The 19,770-nt window shown below is 36.5% G+C and overlaps 1 protein-coding gene across 1 annotated transcript in view; it reads right to left on the bottom strand.

Moving 5' to 3' along the window:
- The window catches only part of mrtfbb (myocardin related transcription factor Bb), a 43,679-nt gene extending 32,775 nt beyond the window's left edge, over window positions 1-10,904 (bottom strand). Inside the window, exon 1 of the mRNA XM_048191054.1 lies at window positions 10,723-10,904. The gene's annotated coding sequence lies outside the window, so the exon portion shown is untranslated. The remainder of the gene's footprint in view (window positions 1-10,722) is intronic.
- Between the last annotated feature and the right edge of the window lie 8,866 nt (window positions 10,905-19,770).

The raw sequence follows: 19,770 nt of genomic DNA, 5'->3' as shown, positions 1-19,770 counted from the left end.
AAATAGAAATGTTTTGTAACCTTATAAATGTCTATACTGCCACTTTCGATAAATTTAATGCATCCTTCAATACATTTAAATAAGGTTACGTACAGCATCCTGTAATGCTTATTTCCCCTCAGTCATGAATTATCTTGGCTAAGGAAACCAAGTGATACAAGACTGACACCGATGTTCCCTCGGAACAATAGGTTCATGAATCCCTCTGAAGAAATATTCACCAGCTTCATCTTCAACATCCATTTCTATGATGAAATCATTACAACTTTAATCCTAAATATGTGGACTTGAGGACTATATGCTTGTTGAGTTCACAATCACTTTCTATGGAAAGCAGGGAAAGCAGATTAAGTGACTCAGTGAGCACTGTGATCTTGTTATCTCGTGCAAATTAAAAACAACAGGCTGATGAATGTCTTGACTCTTCCAGACATACAAGCCTCGATGACTTGACTAAGCCTTGGCTGGCTTTCCTGCCTACTCACATTCCCTGTTTTCAATCATATTCAGCTGACTTTAAAGAGTTTCGGCTGTTTTTTCGCTAAGGATCAGCGGTAAGCCCCTCTCAGTGACACTTTGAGAATTCATCTTAGTCCAGCACAATTTCAAAACCTCAAACAGAATTATGTTTTCAGTTTTGAAGAGGAAATTCGGGCCAAATGGGGACCTCACTGTACCACTGTCAGCAAGTAAACTCAACGGCCGGTTCACTGCTGTGGATTCTTTGTGTTGGGATGCATTTTCACTCCACCTAGAAAAGGAAGTGAAGATGTGCATGACTGAGAACTCAGTGTAAACAACTTGAATCTCCCTATGGAGGGAGATTGATCCTGTAGCTCAAATATCAGAACACGGAATTAGCAATCCCAAGGTCATGGGTTCGATTCCCAGACAGTGAATGCATTGACTGCCAAGATTGCCATGTCAAAGAAGGCGGGGCCTCAAAGACACACCTACTTATTACATAATCGCTACGGACCAATGGTAGCTCCAAGGTGTTTACCAGCCAGAGCAAACTTTTCTGGAAAATTCACTTTGGCAAGCTGTTTCGAACTTCTGAAACGAACACAAAACGAACTTCGTTTTGGCCTGATTTTGTTCAAAATGACATCACACCAGTTCATTCTTTGATTTCAACTTGAGTATATCGGGCCCTTAAAGGATTAGTTCACTTTCAAATGAACATTTTCCTGATAATTTACTCACCCCCATGTCATCCAAGATGTTCATATCTTTCTTTCTTCAGTCGAAAAGAAATTAAGGTTTTTGATGAAAATATTCCAGGATTTTTCTCCATATAGTGGACTTCAATGGGAACCAAATGGTTGAAGGTCAAAATTACAGTTTCAGTGCAGCTCAAAGGGCTTTAAACGATACCAGACGAGGAATAAGGGTCTTATCTAGAGAAACAATCTGCCATTTTCTAAATTTTTTTTTAAACATTTAATACTTTTTAACCATAAATGCTCATCTTGAACTAGCTCTCTTCTTCTTCTCTATTTGAATTCCAGCAGTGTAGACACTGCTAAGTGTATTACTGCCCTCCACAGTTCAAAGTTTGAACTAATTGTTATATACTTGCATTAGCATATTGTATATGACAATTTAGTTCAAACTTTGACCTGTGGAGGGCAGTAATACACTTAGCAGTGTCTACACTGCTGGAATTCAAATAGAGAAGAAGAAGAGAGCTAGTTCAAGATGAGCATTTATGGTTAAAAAGTATATTTTGGAAAATGAGCGATGGTTTGTCTAGATAAGACCCTTATTTCTCGTTTGGGATTGCTGTAAACTGTAATTTTGACCTTCAACCGTTTGAGCTCCATTGAAGTCCACTATATGGAGAAAAATCCTGGAATGTTTTCATCAAAAACCTTAATTTCTTTTCGACTGAAGAAAGAAAGACATGAACATCTCGGATGACATGGGGGTGAGTAAATTATCAGGAAATTTTAATTTGAAAGTGAACTAATCCTTTAAGGTAACATTAGTTAACAATAAACAATGCTTCTACAGCATTTATCAATCTTATTTAATGTACATTTCTACATTTACTAATACATTTTAAAAATCAAAAGTTGTGTCTGTTGGCATTAATGCACTGTAAACAAACATGAGCAATCAATGAACAATTTTTATTTTTATTAACATTAACAAAGGTTATTAAATGCTGTAAAATACAGTGCCCAGTTCACATTACATAATGCATTAACTAATGTTAACAAATTAGACCTTATTGTTAAGTGTTACCATGTTAATTAGTACAATCACGCATTATAATGGACTTAATAAAACAAACATTTTGCCATTTAGGTCTCTTAACCGAGTTTGTTTTGTTGACTGGAAAAATACTAGCTCTGTTTTTGAATTCTGTTTATTTAAAATCGTTAACAGTTGTTCCCTAAAGCCCAAACACCAATCCAAGTGGCGTTTGGCGGGACAAATTATGGCCAAATTACCACATTACTACACAATGAGAACTTCTCCTCACACAAACACTAAATGACTCATCCACAGTAAACTGGAGGGGTCAGCTGTGCAGCTAAATATAGCTGTGAGACCAGCCAGAATAAGCATCAGAAATAAAAAAGAAACCCCTCCAACGCTTTTCCATGTGTGCGCAGAGCAGGCATCAGGAGTCAGCACAAAGAAAACACTGTGAGACCCGTTCGAGTGCGGAGGAAAGGAAAGAGAGGGGGAAAATTCTTTTACCATTCCCAAAAATTATCCCACATTTTAACTTTCCCAGAAAGCCAGCTAATTCCCAAGAGGCTGTCCCTGAGCGCAGTGCACATGGCCTTTGCCCCTCCCACTTCCCCTCATGCCATTGGCCCAGCACAGGACTCAACAGGGAGTCAGTAGAGAGAGATCGTTAAACCAGAAATCAAAATAGCCAGCAGTCAGCCAGCCGGCATACACTGATGCGTTTTTGTTGTTGTTGTTAAGATTTAATTTAAAGTCCCCCTGCAGTCAATAATTTTATCCCTTAAAACTCTTATTTATCACCAAAATGGCATATTTAAATGTTTTTTTCCTGAGAAAAAAAAAAAATAATAATATTCATGCCTTAAAATAGCTAGAATGAAACTCTACACCCTTGCTTCATTTAGTATGTGTGGATGCAAGAATATGCAAATTAGCCCTGCCTCCACTTACTCACACCAGCTCAGAGATCCACTCGGTCAACTTTACTGTAGTAAATGCTGCACAGTGGCAATTGGGAATACTGGTTTAATTCAGTCATAGGCCACATTCACACAGCAGCAGAATACAGTTGTCAGTCCTGTATTTGAGTATTCCTGTATTTAATATTACGTTGGTCACTGTCGCTATGGTTCATAGTAAGCGAATACAGGCTTGACTCTCACTGCACGTTCATACAGACAGTGTTCCAGACGCTACTGTAAGTTGCTGTGTGAACTAGGGCTGTCAAACGATTAATCGCGATTAATCGTATACAAAATAAAAGTTTGAGTTTGCATAATATATGTGGGTGTACTGTGTGTAATTATTATGTAAAAATAAATACACACAAATTAATGTATATATTTAAGAGAAATGTGTTATGTACTAAATAATTTTATTTATATATAATATAAATTATATAAAAATATAAATAAATACATATACTTGTAAATATATGAATGTGTTTGTATTTATATATACATAATAAATACACCCACATATATTAGGCAAACTCAAACTTTTATTTTGTATGCGATTAATCGCGATTAATCGTTTGACAGCCCTAGTATGAACGGGACATTTCGAGACTCACTCCTAAGTAAATGCGGTTGTCAATCCCAAAAACTGAGAGTGTGAATGCAGCCATATTTGTTTAAACCAGAAATCGATTCAGAAGAAGCAGCGGAATAGTGAATTATACAGACTCATCTACAATAGGGCTGGGCGATATATCGCATGCGATTGTCACGTGCATTTCGTCAGTAAAGCCGGTTCCCTGATTACAGAGACAGAGCCGTAGTTCACTGACAAGCTACGCAATATCGCATTCATTTTCGCAGATGAATCGCCTTCGATATGAACGCGATATTGCGCGGCTTGTCAGTGAACTACGGCTCTGTCTATTAAATGGCGCTCCATTTGAAAGCAGGTGATGGCGATTTAGCGGAAATCAGGGAACCGGCTTTACTGACGAAATGCGCGTGACAATCGCATGCGATATATCGCCCAGCCCTAATCTACAAGTCAATGTATCAGAATGATTTTTTATGTAACGTTCTCTACAATGTCGGACACAGAATGGTAATTAATATGACTGGCATTTTGCTTGACTATGTTATCAAACAGCTAATAATGACAAACCATGTCATTCGCCATCTCAGAGTCACAGATGTCTTATAGATCCTTAGAAATGCTTTGAACAACAGAACGTCAGTGGAGAAAGGCATTATAACATTGTAATATACATCATATATTGCTAAATGTACCCGATTTTTCAACAGAAAAATATTCCTGGCTTCTTCTGAGGCTCCCCTGCTTTACAGCACAATAATAATATGCTAAAGCCCACATTGACGTGATTGGTTACAAGGTAGTTTGTGATGTAAGAAACACCAGTGATTTCAAACCATGTCTTTTTTTTCACTGCAGTTTTAAGGAGAAAATACTCAGCAATGGTGTTGATCTGTGAATTTGCACATGGTTTGTCTTAAAGCCTATTAAAAATACCACATAGACACATAAACAACATTAAAAACTTGATTTTCACCAGAGGGGGTATTCAAAATCAATCCACCAAAAGATGCAGATTCACTTGAAAGTAATGCTCATAAATGATTTCATCTATTTCAGAAGCTGACTCTGCTAGCTCCCACACGGCCATACGATTACTTCTCAGAATCTACTTCCCATTTTTTGACAATATGATTCAGTGCAATAAGTGAGACATGCAGTGTTTTAATAGGTTTCCAATGAAACTTACATTACTACATATAAAATCTTTTCAGAACAACAGATGTTTCTTATTCATGATTGTGTCCTATTTTCATCAAGCAACAATGTGGCAAACAATGACATAAACTTGTTGATCATTTCAAACAATGGTCAGATTGATGAAATAAGCACTTCCATGTCAGTATTCTTTTTGGGTAAACAAACATATCAACACCAGACATCAGTGCTCCTACGCAAAAACAAACTGGAACAATGACAGATAGAGCAAAAACAAATAAAGAGCGTCCAACATAAATAACATTCTCAACAAATGTTTAAAATCATGTGTAAAAAGTAACACTTTTCTCACCTGTTGAATACATTTGAATATATGTATTAATCACTATTTTTAAAAGGTAAAAAGTTTTTGGTGAGTCACACCACATTACATTTTGCAACCTGAACTAACCTTGTCCTGCATTAATACGGTCAAATCACCTGACATTTAAAGAGACTTCTTTACCTTGACACACAGTCATGAGGGTGCTTTTATGACATAATTTCCTATTTAATGTTTTTTCCCCCTTGCATATTTCTGCAAGTCACACCACATGATTTGGAATTTTTCAAATATTTGTATTTTAGCAAAACATGCTGACTGCTCTTCTGTAATATATTGATGGAGATGCTTCAGAGAGAACAGATATGAGAGAAAAACAGGCGCGACCCAACGAGTCATTTTGCGCAATGTTATCACAGCGCATCCTGCGCAAGTTCGGCGCCCATTTGAGAAGCTTAACTTTTGGTTGGCAGCGCTGACTTAATAATTACATTGACGGCTTTTGATCTGAGGACACTTGAGCATGGAAATGAATCTGGTTCATCAGCATCAAAGCCTGTGAGGTCACATCACATGACATCTCAGTGGAATGTTATTGTGTCATGTGAGCAGAGTAAGGAGGAAAAAAAAAAAAGTTATTTGTCCCGATTCTCTTTTTACCAGGCATTCGTTTGAAATAAGAACTAAAAAAAGCCAGGAAGATGTTTAGTTTAACGGAACACTGATATCTAAAAAAGCAGTGATTTCATTCTTGTTTGTGAACTTTAACTTTCCAAACTACAGTTCAAATGCACAAAATAACATTTACCCGATGATAACAGGTAACGATAACAACGTTGAGGCCGCAAACTTTAAGTCAAACAGGCGACGGAGCAGACTAAGAAAACAATGTCCAGACCACCAGGGACACACCATGCTTACAGTCACTATAAATACCAGGACCTCCAGCTTTCAAGTTCTGCTTGAGCACAGCTGTAGTCTAAAGGTCCTGTCTTAACTGTAGACGTGTGGACATGGACCAGAGGATGGAAGGTAGTATCAAAACACAGGCCGTTGTTTTAGACAGAGCCTGAATTCCTTTAAACTGATTTACAGACAAGGAACAGTCCTTGCCATTCATCTTTTCAGCACATGCTGCTTGAGGAAGGACACAAACTTGCAGTATGTGAAATATGCTGTGGTGAACTGACACCTGCGGTGGGTAAGATTCAGCCTGTCATCAATGAAGAATGCTTTATTTTTCAATTCAACGTCCATAAAATCAGCTATATTTAGGTGAGAAAAACTATTTTGGTCAGAGAATAATATGAAAAAAAAAAGAGAGAAAAATACGACTAAGCATGTGTTCAACAGCAGTTCGGTTCTCTTGGTTATTTTGGTCCTTTTGCTAAAGACCAGGGGTTTTTAAAGTGTGGGGCACGTGCCAGAGCATGTCCGGGGAAACGCGCACACGTCCTGATAATGCTGAGTTATATGCGTTCCTGGGTCAACATATTTTGTTGATCTTGGAACAACATTCTAGTCTGAAAATTTAGTCTTAACCCTATTCCTACCCCTAAACTTAACCCTACCCATAAGTTATCCCAAAAATCAGAGGGAAATGATAGATGAATAACACTGATGTAGAAGCACCAATTCATGATTTTAAGCCTAAACTTGACATAATCTGTAAACTTGTCCCTCAAATCTGATTGGTTGATTTGAATGTTGTTCCAGGATCAACACAAATGTTGACCCAGGAACATGTTGAACAGGTTATATCAGGTTATGCGACACGCGCAGAGTAGTAAAAAAAAAATTAAATTTAAATTAATTAATTAATAATAAACTCTTTGAACGTTTTCAGTCCAAGAATCCAGTAAATGTGTGCATTCAAACAAACAGCCAGTTCAAAACAGCCCTAATGCATGGAAAACCAGGCCGATTTCATTAGAGATGGCGGACAGAATTGTTTATTTGGCTACAAAGCATGATCTCTCTCCTATTCTGTGATTGTTTCGGATCAGCCCGAGCCGTTTATCATTGTGCTGTGAAGTACAGACTGAACGGTGGCTCAAAATGCCTAACTGTTGCATGAGCATATGACAAGCAAACTACACCTCTCGGTTGGATACAACAAACCAGTGTCACGCTAGTAAAGTTTTGATGGATGGCGATTGTAATCAAGGTAAAGATGATTACGGTGATGTATCGGAGTAGTACACTAGGCACACGAGACGAGAGTCCATTATATTTGATGCGCAAACAAACTGTGTTTGTGCAGCACTCTCAGAGCACTGATCGCTACTGAAAATTTGTAAAAATTGGGGAATGGGTAGTAGGGGTGCGCCCGAAGCCTAAATCCGTATTCAGAAAGGCACGAAAAAAATGCAGTCTACGGAGCCCCAAAAGGGACACGGTTAGTCGCCTGCTAGCAGGAACCTGTTACTTTGTAGTACAACAGATTTTACTTACCACATAAAGAGATGAGAGATAGCTGATAGGACAATGGTGGATGGTTTGCCCCTATTATTCTGCTTGTTAAAAATGTATAAAAATGTATTATTTTTTACAATATCACAATATTAGTTACAATATTGGTCTGAGAGTGTGCGTGTCTGTGATTCGAAGTAACACGAAGAGAGCTTTATTCAGTTCATTTTAAATTCTGATTTTGGTCGCATCTGGAATGGGTCAAACCATAGATATTACCATAGATAAAAGTTCAAGGAATTAGGCTAGAAACCCGCGCGCATTCACGAATGTGCATTTATTGCATGGAAGGAGAAATCATGGACGCCTGCAGGATTCAATCTAGCACAAAGGGTTTTTATTTAACACTAAAATGTTAAATAAGCATATTATTATGCACCTTCGGACCATCAGTGAGAGCAATGATACCGCAGAACAAGTGTAGACTACTCCATCTCTAGACGTTTTAAACTTTTTTAAATCCAAAAATTTCAAAAAGCAAAGAAATTGTCAGATATCCATTTAGCAAATGTTCACAGAGGAAAACAACTGAAAAACAGCGCTGGTTGTTCTCTTGATATTGTATGTTTGTTTTACTGACTGAGAAATCACTTCAGATGATTTAGTGAGAGAGCAGTCCAATCAAATGAGAGTGGATTCAGACTGTTGTGAAAAAGACCAATTCATAATTTAGAACATAATTTAAGCGTCAAAATATTGTGCGCAGTTCAGCTACGAAGCGAACCACAACACAAACAACAAATTGTCCCCCCAGGTGTCAAAATAATAGCAGAATTCCACACAAATGAAAATCTGCTGCAAGGAGAAGGCCTGTACAGAACTGAAATGGGCTACATAGTGCCTATGATGAGAAAAAACTAGGGCTGTGTCTGAAATCGCCCCCTTAAATAGGGCACTATCTGAGGGGACAGCCATTTGTAGTGGTGTCCAAAACCATAGTGGATGTCATCAAGTGCACTTATTCAATCCCACAATGCACTGCAATAACGAGTGTACAACTGATGTACATTCAACGGCTTGAGAATACCAGAAGATGTTGCATTCTTGGCGCCCACAGCTGAATCATCCATCCATTTTCCAAAACGCTGGTCCAATGTGGCTACAGCGTAATATCATACAGGTATAAATTCATTTTTAATTGATTATTAAATTGTTTAATTAGGGTTTATTTCATGACTGAGTTCAAGATAAATATTTTCATTACTACTGGAGCTGCTAGTTTGCTAAGCTGCAAATGATTTTTAAACTGCAAGCACAAACTACGCAAAAGCGGCATCCCTTCCAGCACACTCAGTGTCCGAATTCACTCACTCGATTTCATTCACTCCTTCAAGTGGACTATATTAGTGGAATATCATAGGGAATAGTGAATGAGGGTATAGGGGGCGATTTCAAACACAGCCCAGGTATGCTCAAGCATTCTGTCTTTTTTAGGGTCTAGTGATATCATTGGTTCGTTTAGATGTCTGTGGTCCATGTTGCATTCATATTTCAGTCAAACCGCTTCAGAGTTTGCTTGGAAGAGGACCGTGACCCACCTTTTCAGGGGTCTCTCGGTCCGCATGTTTAGTGCGCACCAGGGTTCACACTTATTCAAATGAACCACACTAACAGAGCAATCACACCAGAGTTTGTCTTAATCAAACTAAACCTGCCAAGTGTGAACACCCTCTAAATCTAAAAACGTGATGTTCAAATAAGCCGAGAAGTTGTGAAAATAAGCTGGCATTTGATGCTATGCAGGCAAACTGGCAGAGATAAACAATTAAAACACATGGCTCTGCCCTTTAAGAGCTGCTTGCAAATATTATTCTTAAATCATAACACACATTCACTATTTTTGACAACTCTGTTCGTCTGTCACACTGTAACGAAAGCACATTAATATGAGAAGCTTAAATAAAAATCAATAATAACAATCTGGTTCCTCCAGTTCTTGATGGTTGTCATGTTATCATTGATGACAATGACTGCAAATAGACAGAAACTCAATAACAGTAAACACTGTAAGTGAACAGTGACATTGTGGGTCAATTAATTTACTGATTTACAGTGAATAGATATAGATGGCCTACGTTCCAGACCATATTTAGGCATAAAGCCACCCTAATTAAGCATTTTCTACCTGCAATAGAGAGTAATTGGCCTATAGCAATAAACAGTGGGAGTGTTTCATGCACTGTGCCTCCACACAAATCACACTGAGGCTAAGGTCACTGCATGGGAACTCTCAACAATGCTGTCTGCAGACACACCCATAATGCCATGAGTGTGTGCATGCTTAACAACATTTTAATGAGCTATAAAGACTGTTTCAGTTGTTTTTGGTAACAAATACGCAATTCAAAGTGCACTTAATGCCCTCACACCTGTTTGAGTGAAGCACACTAATTATTCATTTAGCAGATGCATGTGACTTGCACATTTTTTAATTAGAATTCTCTTTCAGTCTTGCTCAGTACAAAGTGAAAATGTGCCGCTGTTACTTTAAAAGGATATTTCAACTTCCTGCCCCCAAAATTACTTGATTTTTGACATATAAGTCAAGTTATTATCTGAAATTAAATTTATGACTAATGTCTCAAATTTGACAATAAAAAAAATGAAAAAATGTTCATGCTTATATTATATATATATATATATATATATATATATATATATATATATATATATATATATATATATAATTAAGTTTATATGTAGCCATATAGAATAAACATTAATGTTTAAATGTTTAGTGAATTGACGTGTTTTATCGTCATGGTGTTCCTAAATATTCCCTAAAACTACCCAAAAGAGTTCCTAAAGTGACATGACACTGTGTGTGCAACGAAAATATCAATTTTTAACAGTCGTCCCGTTAGAGTTTGGTTTATGACTCATTATTCTGAATCATTGCGCATATATTTAATAAAGTGTCACTTGTAATGTATTTAGACTGGTGTGTCATTCACTCGCGCGTGCGGCAGTTGCATGAAGATACTCAAGTAAAGAGGGATAAATATCGAACTTACCGTTTCTTGGCTTCCAAATTAAACGTGTTCCCTTGAATGACACATCAAGAATACAATGAAATTCCGGCAGAACATTTATTTTCTTTCTTCACTGAAGTATCAGTTGTTGCTGTTGGTAAAGATGGCCGCTCTTATTGTGTTTAGCCGGTGATGTAATGAAGTTGTGTTAACCCTTCGTAACACTTTGTAAGAGAACTGACACCACATCGATATTTGACTCTTCTAGATTAGAAAGTGAATAGAATAAAAGTGATTTTTAGATTAGTAGCTTATGAGTAATTCTCATAACATCTTATCCTGAAAGATGAATGTAAACATCACCCTATACGCAGCAATGCGCATAATATCCAGAGATGTAAAAAGTCCAGCGATATTATAATGCAGTGAAAATACGTCAAAATGTGCTCACTTAAGTCTAAATATCTAATCAAAGCGTAGGCCTATAGGTTATAAGTTATATATATATATAAGTTTTTTTCTTTTTTTTTTTTTTTAATTCACATTTAATTAAAGTGAGTTTACAAGGTTTCTTACCTAGCTTTTGAAACTGACAGGTGGAGACTGAATATGTTAAGCAAACTTAAGGTGGCATGTCATCAGGCTATATATTGCCAAATCATGTTAAACTGAAATCTCTGTTCTGAAGCCCTGAAAATTCAGCAAAGTAGATTGTATAGACAATTTTTAATATAGTTATAGTAGGCTACTCTAGTAAAGTACATTTTTTTTTAAATAAAAAGATTTACTCAAGTACTACACCCCTGATAATGTCATGATTATTATATTATTGTGCTGATTCATTAGGCTGTCAGTTACAGATCCTGACGTGAACCTTTACCCTACTGTAAATGTAGGATTTTACCCTACTGTAAATGTCTGTGATCAGTCCAAGTGGGCTCAGCAAATGGGCAAAATGATAAAAAGAAAAATAATCTAAAATAAAATAATAAACTAAGATGAGGATGACTTTAACTTTATAAAGATGCACATGTATGTTTGTGTATGACACTGCCATCTGGTGTACTCTCAAGGTCAGTTCATGGTGTGATCATAACTTATCCAATATCCAAATATAACAACAGGACTATTTCTTGAGGAACCAATACAGCTGTAGAAAATAAAACACCGGTTAACTTACTCGACTGGGGATTCAAGATCCTTATTGTCACTGAATTTTTAAAACAACATTATTTTGTGTGCTTCCACAATTGTTGCATGCAGTTCCTATAATAATAATAATAATAATGAAATAAACATGAAATGCATGATGCATATCCATGGACTTTATTCAAGATTTTTGATTAAAACCTTATATTAAAGGGTTAATTCACCCAAAAATGAAAATTCTGTCATTTCAAAACACCGCTTCAGGAAGCTTGTCGAATCAGCGGTTCGGAGCGCCAAAGTCACGTGATTTCAGCAGTTTGGCGGTTTGACACGCAATCCGAATCATGATTCGATACGCTGATTCATAACGCGCTGAAGCTTCCTGAAACAGTATTTTGAAATCGCCCATCACTATATAAGTCGTTATTTTTTTTTATTTTTTTTTGGCGCACAAAAAATATTCTCGTCACTTTATAATATTAATATTGAACCACTGTGCTCACATGAACTGATTTAAATATGTTTTTAGTACATTAATGGATCTTGAGAGAGGAAATGTCATTGCTCCCTATGAAGGCCTCACGGAGCCATCGGATTTCAACTAAAATATCTTAATTTGTGTTCTGAAGATGAATGAAGGTCTTACGGGTGTGAAACGGCATGAGGGTGAGTAATAAATGACAGAATTTTCATTTTTGGGTGAACTAACCCTTTAATAGTGAAAGTGTTTAAGCACTGTAAATGGTCACTTCATTTCAGTTTTTCTTTTTTAATCACATTTTGAGCTCATTAGCTCATTTTAAATGGTCCTGCTGTGTGACAAATTAATTTTGATTAATATAAGGTCAAAAAAGCTGCATAAATAATAATTATTATAAAGTAGCCTAATTAGCAAAATGCTGTTAAACATGGTTTTAGATGGAGTTTAGCATATCATATGGCATGACCTATCAAATTCTCAAAAGTATTTCTTACCTGTGTATGAAGTAATAAGCTATTTAATCTCACATTATTTGCGATTACCTCAGTATACAAGAGACTAAATGCATGTAATATCTGCTAATTGTAAGCCTGTGTTTATGGTGTTAAAGTGGCCTTGAAGTAACATAAAGCAAGTTGTGAACTTAGCACGTAGTGTCCTTATGTTTTAACAACCATTTAGAAAGTAGTAGATCAGAGATAATTTGCAAACCGGAGCCATCATAACAACAAATTTAGCGGTGTGAGTCATAAGGTTGCTCTTTTCCCCTCTTTCTGTTTCTCCTGCTTCCGTTTCTCATGTCTACTCCCACAGAGTTGGTACTGGATGATCATGTCCCACATTGCCCACACTTCCTCGCTGATGGAGGTGTGAGGCTTAATCATGGCCCAGAATAGTGTGTGGTTTGGGGAAGAGGGGAGGGCTGGGGGAGGCAGGCTGGATGCCAGCCGTATCTCTGAGAGTGCTGGCGTGAGATGTGACTCATTGAAGTGCTGTGTGTCTTTACATTCTGCTTCACACACAGTGAGATGATGGGCAGGATGGAGCCCCAGCTGCCTGAGAGACTTTGGGGCACCAACCACTGATTATTCAATTCGATTAGAATCTATGAATGCAACCACAATACAATCAGAGTTTGTGTTGCAGCTGCGCCCTGGGTCAGTGCATGCACGCATGCTGATGTGTTTATCTGGGCGATCTGAGTTACATTCCAGCCAGTTCCCCATCATGATTGCTTTCGTACTATATCAATAAAATGACAGAAAGGCTATACATTTTAACACTACTATTTTTCCTTTTTTTTTTTTTTTTTAAATAAAAAAGATGTTGTATGTTAAAGTTGGCATGAAACAGAAGTTGCGATAATCTTTTCGTCCCTATTGTGACGTATATCCGAGTGAAACGACTTCTCAAACAAGAAACAATATTTGGGTGGGACTTGATTTTGTCCAATGGGAATTGATTGGATGGTTGTGGTGATGTGATGTCATGTGAGTGACAGGTTGTTCCGCCCTCATGCAGTAAAGAGATGTTACTGCAAGATAGAGGGGTTATTTTGATTAAAGATTATGAGTGCACATGAATTAAAAAATAATGATGTGCACGGATACATCTTTTATAATAAACACTAATAAACAATATTCCATAAAAAATAAATAAAATAATACAATAATAATAAAAAAGTATTGCCCATTTTGACTTCATGGTTACTTTAAAAAAATGAACAGGAACAATATTTTCTAGCAATGCATGTTTGTTGTTTATAATTTCCTTAGTATTATTCTAATTATCAAACCTCTGAAGCTGAAGTGGTGATATTATAGTAATTACATTATATATATATATATATATATATATATATATATATATATATAGTAATGTAAAAGGTAATGTCACAATATTGCATTTTACTCCCTAAAAAAAGTAACTAATTGCATTACTTAGTTACTTTTTATGGAAAGTACTTTTGCGTTTATTCACCTGGGCTGGGCTTGCAAAAGTGAAATGAATAAGTCTCAGGCTGAAGGAAATGCAAATTCACATCTGTACAGTAGAGGGCGCCGTTCAAACAAACTTTTCAGTTGTGCTGGCATTCTGGATTAAAGAAGAATAGGATGGAAAGAAAGTTTAAAACTCTTATTCCAGCAATAAAAAAAAAAAGAAAAAAAAAAGAAACACAAATGTGACATTTAACTGAAGTCATTTTTGCTTATTAGTATGGTTGAACTGGATCATCAAAGGTCAGTAGACTTTGGTTAATAAAGTGAGATTAAATACATAAAGTATTTTTGTGTTATTTACCATATTATTGCAGGTTTGCGTAATATTCTAAGTTTGCATTTAACTTTTAATTTAACTTTTAAAGTAATTTTTTTTTTTTTTTTTAATTTTAAGGAATACTGAAAAGTTTCATGCAAGTGAGATGAGAAAATGCATGTTCACATTTAGTCTAGGGCTACAATACCCATTATGTTCACACACAACGCCTCTGCACTTTCTCACGATTTCTCTCAACGTGTACAGGAGAGCTGTCAGTCAATACATGGGAAAACAAAGTAACTTGTGTTACTTGTTTGAAAAAGTAACTCAGATATTGTGTTGTCAATTTAAAAGTAATGTGTTACTCTACTAGTTACTTGATAAAAGTAATCTGATTACATAATTTATGTTACATACTAATGAAAAGTATTACGTCATCAGAACTACCGGTGTTCCTAAATATAATTTGGCGTCCCGTTAGATAATAGTTCAGTTCATTATTCTGAATTATCCTGCCGGTATTTTATATATAATGCGTCACTTGTAATATATTACAGTCATAGAAAGTTCAAAATTTGTGTGAAACTATTTAGTCTCAATTTGATGAAGTTTTGAAGGTTTATTGGTAAAAAACAATAAATGTACCAACAATAAAATGTAATAGTGCACAGTATGGCACAGAATAATAATAATATGACAGACTGCTGCTGATTGGGTATGGAGGGAGGGGATCAAACTGTTCTTGATTCTAGTGGCTATGGAGACGCTGAATTACACTGGGCCTTCTGCCAGAACTAGACCAAAAGATGAGTGAGTGCTGTTCTTCAAAATGATACTGGCTTTCTTATGCACATATTTGAAGCTGAAGTATGATGGTAATGGGAAGATTGACCAAATCATTTTCAACACCTGCTCTAAGGCTTTCTTTCCGGGTGACAGTTTAGGTCCTTGTTACTTGGTCCTCCAATAACCCCATTTTAAGGCATAAGGGCACTTAAAATATACACTAATGCTTAACATTTGGGGTCAGATTTTTTTTTTTTTTTTTTAAATAAACAAATAAATAAATGAATACTTTTATTTAGCAAGGACGTATGAAATTGTTTTCACAAAAATAATAAGCAGCAGCACAACTGTTTTCAACATTGATAATAATCAGACATGTTTCTTGAGCAGTAAATCATCATATCAGAATGATTTCTGAAGGATCATGTGACACTGAAGCTTTGATCACAGGAATAAATTACATTTTAAAACATTAACATAGAAAACAGTTATTTTAAATTGTAACAAATATTAATGTTTTTCTGTAATTTTGATCAAATAAATGCATTCTTGGTGAACATAGAGACTTACTTAGACTAATGTTTTTACTATAAAATTTAAATGTGTCCGTGTGTTGAACTCCATATGCCTCAAGTACCTTTTTTTTCCAATTTTTTTTCTATGCATCTATTTAAAATAACAGTCCATGTAGAATCGCTGAACATGCCTGAATATTTCAAATATAATTATTATTCAGCATTGATATTATAGTTATAAATTACTCATATAATTGATAAAACAAACACAGAGATGTTTAACAAAATGTTTACTTAGCAGTGCTTTGTAACGTGCAAAAGGCCTTTCTTTACAACAAGAATGACTGCACTATTGATGGACCTCCTGTGCAGTTACTATGCCAGCGGCAGCAGAGGGCAGTATAGTATCTCTGTTTTGTCTCATGAGCTACTTTTTTTTTTAACATTACAAAATTAGACATTCTGTTTTGATCCATTAAACCAGAGCAAAAATGATTTCTCAAGGAAAAATGCATTTCACGCTATTTGAGAAACTGGGGGAAATCAAAAGGAGAGCGCGGAGGCCCAAATTTCAGTATGTAGGCTACTTAGAGAATTATAAACTCGTTTGTCACGTCTTGTTCAAAACAAAGCATCGACGCCAAATTATTGAAATTACTCAAATTAAAGCCTGTCTTTGACTACTCTACAGATTATCATATTGTCATTATATCTCATTATAATAGCCTGACATTCACTCTTATTCTGCTATATAAAGTGAAATGATCCATGAAGCGAATTCCTAGAGAGTGTCCCGACTGTAATACCCATTTGTAATGACAAAAAATGGATAGGCTAACTGTCCAGTAGCTACACACGTGCAAACACTCTACATGTTTATTGATGGGAAAGCGTATGCTGTCTGACGGCATCAGAAAGCGAGTATGGGGGAGGCTTGGGGATCTTTATTTGGTGTGTAATGAAACCCTTCTCAATGGATGGATGCTGAAAGCTGAACATCTGCATCTAATTTAGTGCCCCTCCTATGATGACGCGAGCACGTCGCCGTTTATAGCTGAAGCGATTATCAGTGCATTCGTACAGTGTAACAGTTGGCTTCAGAATTCACGCCACATCCTGCAAGAGTCCATAATGACATACCATTCTGGAGTAAAATGTCGCATTGTTAATTTACATGCAGAAGGGTGTGTGTGTCCCTCATGCCAACCAAACCAGAAGCTCTGATCTTGAAGAGTTGTCTAAGTAAGAGCAGAAATATGACCCAACCATTGGGTTGAATGAGTTGGGTTGGTGGTGATTTATTATTTAAAAAAAAAAAACCCATTACACATTAAATGACTTCACAAGCATGACAAGCAACCATAAGTGAGATATGGTGTCATCAAGCCACGTACAGTTAAAGGCACAATATGTAATTTTTCGCCACTAGAGTCGCTTATTCAAAACAAAGGCGTAGCTTGATGACGGCTTGATTTCACGGAATCACAGGAGGTGTTGTCTTCACGTCTACAGAATCCGACGAGATTCGAGCAGAAATCTTGAGCTAATGTATTAAAGGTGCCCTAGAATTAAAAATTGAATTTACCTTGGCATAGTTGAATAACAAGAGTTCAGTACATGGAAATGACATACAGTGAGTCTCAAACACCGTTGTTTCCTCCTTCTATAAATCTCATTTGTTTAAAAGACCTCCGAAGAACAGGCGAATCTCAACATAACACCGACTGTTACGTAACAGTCAGGATCATTAATATGTACGCCCCCAATATTTGCATATGCCAGCTCATGTTCAAGGCATTAGACAAGGGCAGGCAGTATTAACGTCTGGATGTGCACAGCTGAATCATCAGACTAGGTAAGCAAGCAAGAACAACAGCGAAAAATGGCAGATGGAGCGATAATAACTGACATGATCCATGATAACATGATATTTTTAGTGATATTTGTAAATTGTCTTTCTAAATGGGTCGTTAGCATGTTGCTAATGTACTGTTAAATGTGGTTAAAGTTACCATAATTTATTACTGTATTCACGGAGACAAGACTGTCGTTATTTTCATTATTAAACACTTGCAGACTGTATAATTCATAAACACAACTTCATTCTTTATAAATCTCTCCAACAGTGTAGCATTAGCCGTTAGACACAAAGCACCATCAAACTTGTTCAGAATCAAATGTAAACATTCAAATAAATACCATACTTACGCGATTAGACATGCTGCATGACGAACACTTTGTAAAGATCCATTTTGAGGGTTATATTAGCTGTGTGAACTTTGTTTATGCTGTTTAAGGCAAGTGCGAGCTCCGGGGGCGGGGAGCACGATAATTTAAAGGGGCAGCAGCCTGAATCGGCGCATATTTAATGATGCCCCAAAATAGGCAGTTAAAAAATGAATACAAAAAAATCTATGGGGTATTTTGAGCTGAAACTTCACAGACACATTCAGGGGACACCTTACACTTATATTACATCTTTTGAAAACCCATTCTACGGCACCTTTAAAGATTTATTAACATTACTGTAGCATGAAACAGGGTGTGGAGCAGAAGGAGGCCGCTGGAGCGATTGCTAATGAGAGAAGAGCGCGACACACAGCTTGACAGCAGCTGAGCTTTTATTATGCCGCAGACGCTGCTTCCGCTTCTTCCGGTCATGCTTATGTGGGGTAACGCAGCGCTGTTTTATCATATTAGATACATTTGTGTTTTGAAAGTTGTTATAATGCTACTCTGCATTCAGTCGGTGGCTACTATGAGACACTTGTTGCACACTGCAGTAAGCTAGAGTGATATTAGGCATTGTAAAACATTGTTATCACTGTAAATCAAGAAAACGAGATTTAAACAATAAGACTTACTGTGTTGAGCTATAACATGATTAGATTAATGTAACCAAACAGTTGTTCACTTGTCTAATAAAACATAATATATTAAAGCATCTTTGGTGTTTCCATGATTTCTACGAAATATCAAGGCTAACGCAGGTATGATGTCATTGATAGGCGACGCACGGACCGTGCCCTGGTTAAACTCTGAATTTAAATATACTTGGAAACATTTGTGTATATACAAATATACAAGTATAAACAAAATATATAACATTGTTCTAGTGGTATTTGGTTATTTTAATCCAAAAATCTTACATATTGTGCCTTTAAATTTTACATCTATCCCATTTAGGTTGAGACTGAAAGGAAAGGGAAGGAGGGGTGAATTATCAATAATGACTTAAATTTCAATCTAGTTTTATAATACTTTAATGTTTGTTGGTGTGTGTGAATTTTCAGCATCATTACTCCAGTCTTCAGTGTCACATGATCCTTCAGAAATCATTCTAATATGATGATTTTCTGCTCAAGAAACATTTCTGATTATTATCAGTATTAAAAACCGTTGTGCTGCTTACAATTTTCAAGGAAACCGTGAAACATTTGTTTCAGGATTCTTTGATTAATTAAAAGTTAAATGAGCAGCCTTCATTTAACATAGAAATCTTTTGTAACAATGTGAAAACAGTTTTACCGACCCCAGCCTTTTGAACCAAGGATGACATGAACAAGATCAGTGCCTTCCACAACGGATGCCTCAAGAGGATATGTTGTATATTCTGGCCTCTGAAAATCACTGATGAAGAACTCTACAGGAGAACAGAGAGTCAAAGAGAGGTCACTGAGATCATTGCATCCGATGGCTTGGACATTTTCTCAGAATGGACCAGGACTGAATCCCAAACACTGCTTTGAGATGGACACCACCTGGCTGAAGAAAACAAGAGCGACCTAAAGGAGATGGGTCTGACATGGGGATCAAGCTAAGTGGAAGCAAATCATTGATGCCTTATGTCTCATTAGAGACAAAAAGGAGTAAGTAATTAAACCTTTGAATGGTGTCCAG

This window comes from Megalobrama amblycephala, linkage group LG1, assembly GCF_018812025.1.
Source record: "Megalobrama amblycephala isolate DHTTF-2021 linkage group LG1, ASM1881202v1, whole genome shotgun sequence".
NCBI lineage: Eukaryota > Metazoa > Chordata > Actinopteri > Cypriniformes > Xenocyprididae > Megalobrama > Megalobrama amblycephala.
The sequence above is the reverse complement of the archived record's forward strand: the minus strand, read 5'-3'. Positions and strand labels throughout refer to the sequence as shown.